The following is an 8,542-nucleotide window of genomic DNA, read 5'->3' on the forward strand; positions in this document are numbered from 1 at the left end:
CGGAATAAACTCGCTAAGGAAGGAAGAAACTCGCTAAGGAATAAACTCGCTTATTATCTCGGAGAGCAGAACTAACGAGAAAGAATGAAAGGCAGAAAGCAAACTCAGATACGAGTATGAAGTGAACAAGCAACGCAGCAAGCTTAGGAACAAAATAAGCAACCATAGTTCCGCTCGGCGTTAGGAAGTCACTTCCAAAAGTAGAGGTAAGGGGGGAAAGACATCCAGAAAGAATCGGAATTCTACCCTTAGCTATAGTCAGGGAACTCTACCCTTGCTTGTTAACTTGTGCGGGGTGCGAAATACAGTTACGTGATAGAGGAATCCGAGGCTCCAGTCAGGTCGAGCTGGATATTGAACTCGAACAGTTTCTTCTCCAGCGGAAGAATTCATTGAAGATTTCGAGTCGTTTAACCTATGCCTATGTGAAACGTAGACAATGCTTACACTTTACCTCCAGCTTGAAGCTTACTTTCTTAGTTAGTTAGTTGAAAGTCCTATTTTCAGCATTAGCGAGTTGCACTTAGTCTAAGCAAATATCAATGAAGAAGATCATCTAGCTCTTTTAGAATACTGAGGAGCAGGGTTCCGGGCTGCAAGCGCGTTGTCTCCAAGATCCGTTATTGGCTACGCGGTAAGCGGTGTTTCACTTTAAGTATAGGTTAAGGGGTTAGGTCGGCAGAAGGAATCCAAGTTGAAGGCCAATCCTACAGTGGATTGTGGTTCTTCACTTCAAGGAGGGTTCGGTTCGGTCCAGTGTTGAGCCGAGCAGGAGTTTTCTGTTTCTAGACAAAAAAGCATTATAGGAGCATTGTCGGTAGACAATAAAGGTCATTTGCCATGTGAAACTAAGAAAGTGGCTTATCTACTTCAATTCCACTTTCCTGTCCCGCTTCGTCGTCTTAATAACCTTTATACCGCACAGCACTTGATCTCGACCAGAAGTGAATCATCGTCTCCTTCAGGCTTCGCACTCGCACCAACCTTTTCCTATCAGTGACTGAATTGAATCCATCTTATCGAGCACCTGGTATGGAAGCAGGTATAGATCGTAAGTAACAGGTATGGAAGCAGGTATAGATCGTAAGTCAAGTGTCGAACAGCCCATTCCCTTTTTCAAGAACATCATTTTATTGCCTTGCCTAAAGAATCACCTCTCTCTCATAGACGTCTTGCACCGAGGAAGTCGAATGGAATCTCTCTCTTGCGCCGAGGCATAATCTTAGTTTAAAAACCCCCTAACCCTAATTCTTCTATTAATTGACAGTAGTTTGGCCAGGATTCCCCTAGACTTATTGAATCCGCCCAGCTCCGGCCAAGATTAGCACAATGGAAAGTGAAGTAGCATATATCTAAGCCGAACCCACGGTGAAACACATAGACTATGTCAAAAGGGGCCAGTAGCAAGTACAACCAAAGCCAATTGTTCCAAGTTCAAAAGCCGAATCACAGCCTCTTCCATCATATCAAAATAAATGAGAAGACATGATCATAAGAGCAGAGGAAATATCCAAAAAGGAAGTGCAAATAGAATGGAAGGAAAGAAAGGTCCCAGACATAGCAAAAAGAATAAAGTGAAAGGCAGAGATAGAAGGAAATGGGCCAAAAGCTTCAACTCAGCTATCTTTTGTTCAACAGCAGAAAAAAGGACTCATCTCCAACGTGAAACACCCAAACCCAAGAAGTAAGCGTAAGCTGACTTTAAGTAACTCGCTAATGCGCAAGGTAACATTTTCATCTTTAGACCAAATGTGGCCATCAATCAGAGGTTGTGCAGTGCCGAATAGCTCTTGCTTTGTTTTTGATAGCCTGGCCAGGGTGTATTTCGGGCACCCGCCTTTTCCTTTAGGAACTGTACTCGGCCTGGAGTTTAGCAATCTAGAGGCGAACGTCAGCTAGGGATTCATTAGTCTTATGCTTGAGTATGGGCTTCCGTCTCTCTGCTTGCCACTTGATAGTCATTTAACACCCGATCATTCACTCGAATCTTCTCTCTTTTCTTTGACGGACGGACCACCGGCTTTATTTATAGTGCCACTTTCTTTGTTATCTACAACCTCTTTGGATTCAGCAGCTTCTTTTTCGCCTTCTTGGTAGTTGGATTCAGCAGCTTCTTTTTCGCCCTCTTGGTTGGTCGTTTGTTTTTGCACCATTAAGAAACTTTAATAAAAGATAAGAGAAAGAGCTTGGCTTGCTTTGCTTACCATTGGCTTCTTTAAAAGAAAGGGCTTTGCTTACCGTTCTTCTATAAGATATAGGGCTTGCTTTGCTTACCGTTCTTCTTCTAAATAAATGCTTTCCTCATTCCAAGTGTCTTTCTTTAGTGTGGCAAAATCGATTCTATTACTATTTTGAGCTCAGGGAGCAATTCCCGGAGTCTTTGGAACAATTCTATCCCCATACTAGACTGCTGTTCCATTTCTTTCCCCTAGGAGTCTTTGGAACAATTCTATCCCCATACTAGACTACTGTTCCATTTCTTTCCCCATACTATCAGCTGTTCCATGAGGTAACTCAATGGGAGGATTGCTATGCCTGAACAGTCCAAAGGGGTAAAGGGAAGGAATTTCGAGCGGAGAAGGCAGGGCCAGCATTACCTATTTCTTTTTTGAGTATTATGTTTCTTCGCGATTATGAATCAGAACTAAACCACAAGAACAATAAAGAGGTGCTCTGCTATCAAGACAATAGACCATTAATAGTTTAGCTCAACGGGAATTGACTTCCTTAGAGGCAGAGAATCAAGTAAGTCCTATTACTCAAGACAGCAAACACTTAAGAGTAAAGAGATGCTGCACTCCATTCTATTCATTTTGGATTGGCCATAGGACTGTTTCAACATAATTAGACACATCTTTATGGAGCTGGGAAGAGTACTGGCTTACTTTATAGTTTCCCATTGTTGGATGGAAGGGAAGAGATGTGCGAACAAGCTAGCAAAAGAGAGTTTGTGCCAAAGGAAAGGGGCAAGGCAAAAGGAAATGTCTCATCAACAAAGAGAAAGAAGGTTAGCCTCAGAAAAGAGAGTAGATTCAAGACTTATGAATAGTATCAATCAGTTCAAGTTCCATTCTTCATTCCGGTTTCACTTGTGCGTAAGAGAAAGGAGTTGTTGAAGGTAAGCTAGTTTCTTTTGTATAAGATAAGTAATTAGAGAGATAGATTTCACTAGGTACTACTGTCTTACGAAATAGATTAAGCGGGTAATCAGAATAACTTAGATGCGATGTGCATTGTATTCCATTCTTCAAGCAACAGGTATATCCCTATCAGCAACATCAATCTGGGTTTACAGTGGTGTTGTCGGTTAATTAATCTCAGTTCGACTTTCATCTTACACAGAAGCGGAAGAGAATGACCACGCCACATAAAGGTTAGGCAAAAAGTGTCAGGATATCGAGCAAGCTAGAAGGCAAATCTAGGGCTGATTAACATTCTATCAGTAAACGATCTATCCCTACATTTAGAGTCGGAAGTAGTAGGGAGTCGTATAAGAGCAGAGAATCAGTACAAGTCCTATGGATCTGGTGTTCTGTAAGTCTCTCTTATTGTTATCTTTCCTTTCTATTGGCGCATATTGTCTGAGGGAAGTCCCTTGCTAGGCCAAAGAAACTATTCCTTCCCGAGTAGGTTGTTGCTGTTCAGATAAGAATCACTATCATCAGACGGGGATACTGGGATGCTAACGCTTATTGGAGTTTGTGGTCGGTAACTATATTGTCTGAAGAAACGAAAGATTCAATCCAAGTTTGACTTGCCCTCACGGGAAGGGAGTGAGTTTAGAGTGTCAATTCCTATTAGATAGACGGGTGAGATATATTCTTGTGTTTCCGTTTCCATTGAAGGAGGTGATTGGCGCTTTACCTCGTGGAGAGGAGGAGATAGGTGAAGTGAAAGTTCCAGTCTGGTTTTGGGGAGTTACGTAGGCAGTCAGGTATTCGATCTATAGGCTTTCAGCACCTTCAGTTCCTAGTGAATCTGTCTTTGTTGGTTGGTTGGACACTCAATTGCCTGTCCTAGTTCGAGGTCAGTTATGAAAGTGTAGTTTCAGTGAGAAGGTAGTAAAGAAACAGTACTCTAGCAAGAAAGCAGAATAGAAGTAGTGACTATTGAATACCTTCACTCAGGCCTAATATATAATGAAAGCTTGAGTTGAGGTAGGCAAGAAAGAGGAGTTCATGACTAGGGAGTTAAGGAGCAAGAAAGAGGTATTCTATCAGATAGTAGCAAGAGGAGAGCACACATAGGTTTATTAGAAACCCCGCCTCGAGAGTCAGAATGAAACTCTTAAGTAGAAGCCTTAAAGCACCGGAGTAGTAGTAGAGCAGTAAAGAGTTAACCTAATTAATAGCGTCAGTCAGTTACTCAGCAATGAAACTAATTCCGCAAGCCCTAGTTTCGTCTTCAAGGGCAGTTAAGTAAGGAAAGGAAGCAGTAAGAGCCGAGCCGAGCCTGTAGTTTATGAGTGGAATACCGATCCAGTTATAGTTCCTGTTGCATCCCGAGTGGCATCTGTGTTTGTATACGTGACTTGGCCCGATGATAAGATTTAGTCAACGGGTTCTCTTTCGACTCCCCTTACCTTATATACAAGCTGCTTGTTGAACTTCACTTCCAGTTGCATCCGTAGTAGTTGACATAGGTATCGATTCTAAGCCGGGGAACAACTAAACAACAAGCGGAGGAACAAGTAATTACTTACGGGCAAGTTATATATTGTGGGGCAAGAAAGAATCCCTTATTAGTTGCTTCTGCGCTCGAAAGTACAGTTTCTTTGGTTTATATACTCTATTTGTTTACTTTACTCCATTTGTTTACTTACTTTCATTTGTTTACGTTCTTTTCTATGTGCAATGGGCCTCAATTCGATTCACAGAGCAAGCAGTCCGGTTACTTTCTTAGAGAAAATAGGTGAGCAGCTCCACTCCTGTAAGAGAATATGCTGGATCTGATGAGGAAGCAACATAATCTTAAGTGTTAGTGTACTCTGCGCTCGAAAGTTCTACTGGGTTTACTGGTACAACAGTTGTAGCAAGAGAAGTCTCAAGTAAGTAAGCAGTGAGTGCTAAATCATAGGAAGCAGCAAGCAATTCTTCAAGTGTAGTTGTGGCAATCTGATCCTCCGCTTCTGTACTCGATAGAATAAATGATTGTTTTCCTGTTTTCCTTGACTGCCCTTATTATCAGGTCTCTGTTTCATGATCAACAGCGGAAGTAAAGTCTCCAGTTCTAGTTTCAAGATAAGAATAAGGATCTGCCCCCTGCAGTGAAAGTATTGTTCGGGGGGTGGGTCTTTTCTGTTCCAGTTTCGTCGTTAAGAGAATCTAGAATCTCATGCAGAAGTCGAGTAGAAAGGAAAGTAGACTCGAGAAACACCTAGATCAGGATCACCAACAGTGAGAAAGTCAAGGTTAAGGCAATGTTTTTGGCTATCCCATTTCCGCAGAGTCAACTCCCTTCCCTAAGCACCGAGTCAAACTCGGAAAAGAAACTCCCTTTCCTAATGCGCCAAGGAAAACTAGCAGTGTTATTATGAAATTCTATACTATGGTGATAGTCGGTGATAGTTCTCTTAAATGGTTAAAGGAAGGGAAGAGCAAAAAACAATGGCTAATGTGAGCCTGGAAGCACAGCAGTGGTGTAGTTAGGTTCTCGTTAGCACCTTATTGATGTTTCGGGGAAGAATCCTACCGTCTTCATCATGGCTTTGAAGCTCTTTGTCCTGATTACTCCAATCTTTGGGTGCGAGAGAAGCGATTGGCGGCAATCAATATTGTAGGTGAGCAGTAGGGTGAGGAAGTGGACCAGAGAGATAGGTTGGGCGCGTAAAGAATGGGTGTTGCCCTGGACAGGATAGGGCTTTGACTCAATTATGTGCTAGGCGATATAGATTCAATTACAGGTGTTCTCAAGCAGTCTCCTATCAAGTGAAAGTGTCCTCCTCTTTCAAGATGAAACAAGTACTGCTCTACCTAACCCCGATCCTTAATAATAACTAACTAACAAGAGTTTATGCAACGGCGAACTCCACTGGTTGAACCGGCAACTGGACTAGATTCTTACCTTAATCCAAACTTTATAACTGGAACTTCAACTAGTCATCAATAACCCTTTGCCACACTTCAGAATTCCCCTACTAGTCGCCCCCCAAAGGCTACTCTTTCTTTAGTAGTTTCATTCTCATTTCCATTCAAATCTTTCTAATCTTTCTCTTATTATGGGATAAGACTTACCTTACTTGCAACGAATAGGATAAACTCACTTCACTCTCGCACACAAAGAGACTAATATGAACCGACCCCAACTCTCTAACACTTGTTTCTTGCGCAGTCTTGCACCGATTCCCACTCTAAGGATTGAGCTCGCCTTTCCCTTGCTTTAAGAATGGAAGAAAATCCAAGTTGACCTATAATTGATTAATAACACTGTGTCACTGCTTTCCATTCCCATTCCTTTCCTTGCTTGTTCTCTCATTCTCATTGCTCAAAAACAAACATTAGCTATAGGGCGAAGAGCTCATCCGATGAAGTCACTCGCGTTGTGATCAAAGAATCTATCTCTCGCATTGTGATCAAAGAATCCAACTCGTCTAATATAGAAAGAAGTCACCTCACTACCTATTACTTAGAAAGAAGTCACCTCACTACCTATTACTTGTTTTTTCGCGCCCTGAGACTAAAGTAAGGGCATAAACCTATAGCTAACATACTTACTTGTTCTTATGCCGTTGTTTGTTCCATTACTTGTTCGATAAAATGATGTTTCTTCCGTTGCGAGCCTATGGATCTGCCTTGCTTTGGCCTTCTATCCCATCGTCTGGAACTCAATCCAAAAGAAGCCTGTCCGAGAACAGATGAATGCTACTGACTTTGGTTCTTTCACCGCCTTCGACTAGCCCTTAAATCAATCGCCATTCTAGCCCAAGTTTGGATGGATTCCTCCAACAATCAATGGATTCTTCTGGCTTGCTTTTGGCTGATCACAGAAGCAAAAAAGGCTCTTCCTGATGTGAGATTTACGAGTCGCTAGAGAGGAGAGGGAAAACTTCTTCTTTCAAAGATAATACCAGCCCTTTCTCTCCATCTAAGAATCCCTTGGCTACGAGAAAGAAGGCGGCGGCTCCTTTTTCCAGAGCTAATTAGATCTTACCGGGGACAAAGAAGACCAACTCCACTATATGATTCCACGACCGAAAAGTAAACAACAATTCCATTTGGTTAAATAAGTCGAAGGAACTACATCTATCAACCGGCATACCTTTCTTCTCGTAGCTACGATCTGTCTTCGATTAGGAAAAACGTCGAATTGCCTCTAAGGGAAGCCGCTCGAGTTGCCTTTCCTCTTTCCGTATAGGATTGGCTTTTCAAGAGAAGCGTTAGGTTAGCAAGTGCGCTTACAATGTAGTCGCTCACCCAGAGAGTTCAAGTGGGCAACTACTACTTTGCTTTCCTAAATTCTATCTAGTTCATCTTTGGTTATTAAGGAAGTATGCAAGACTGCTTGCTTACCTTTGCCTTTATTCTCTGCTTCGCCACCCAGAGTACTAACCTATACTAATGAATTAGCTGTGCTTGTAAAGTTGAGTTCCGTTTGAGAATGGAATTGATTCATTTCATCTAGCGTTACATCAATAATGAAAGTAACAAACCACAGCTTATTAAAGGACAGAGGCACAACTACAACTCCCGTGAAGTCAAAGAATGGAAGATAGGCATAACTGATATAAATGAGAGGAACCTAAACTAACAGCTGACATCTTACTCCTTACTGTCAACTTCAAAACTTGCTAAGTGGGCGCCCTTGGTTGTTGAATTGAGCTGAACGTTCATCATCATCATCATACTGAATTGGGTAACCTAACATTTCTTATATACTTTATGAGCTGAGCTTCTTTTCTTCCCTTATACTTAATTAGCTTCTCCCCCTTTGCATCCTTACTGACTCTAAACGAAAAGTCACCTAACACACACTTGTCGAGCAGAGGAACCCCGAACCTGCGCTGTGAAACAAGAATTCTTCTGTCCCCAAGATATCATATGTTCTGTGTCCTTTCTTTGGTGTTCATGGCGCAACTACACAGCAAACTTGTATACTCCTATCCTATCTTTGATTGAATCAAATAATATTTATTGGTAGCTGAACCCTATACTCAAGCACCGAACCATTCCTTTGCTTTCGCACTCCTAAACTCACCATTCCTTTGCTTTCACACTCCTAAACTCACCATTCCTTTGCTTTCGCACTCCTCCCTAAACTCCAATAAGCGTTAGCGGTGCCTATCTAATTTATAGTGAATTACGGGTTCCTAGCTCTTAAACAAACAGTTTACTTGAATCACGAGCTTGCCGGAACAAACAACGTTCCTAAGTGCTAATGCGAGTTTAGTTTTGAGTTGTGCTAAAGTGGTGTTGTGCCGGGGAGTAAGCGTTAGCCCACTTTCACTTTCTACTTTCTCACTCTTTGTCTTTCTCGCTTGTTCGCTAGTTTATTTGCTTGTTTTGTTCCCTGCAACAACAATAAGAAGTTGGGGCTAAGTGGTAAA

This window comes from Musa acuminata, unplaced genomic scaffold (genome assembly GCF_036884655.1).
Source record: "Musa acuminata AAA Group cultivar baxijiao unplaced genomic scaffold, Cavendish_Baxijiao_AAA HiC_scaffold_1146, whole genome shotgun sequence".
NCBI classification, from domain to species: domain Eukaryota; kingdom Viridiplantae; phylum Streptophyta; class Magnoliopsida; order Zingiberales; family Musaceae; genus Musa; species Musa acuminata.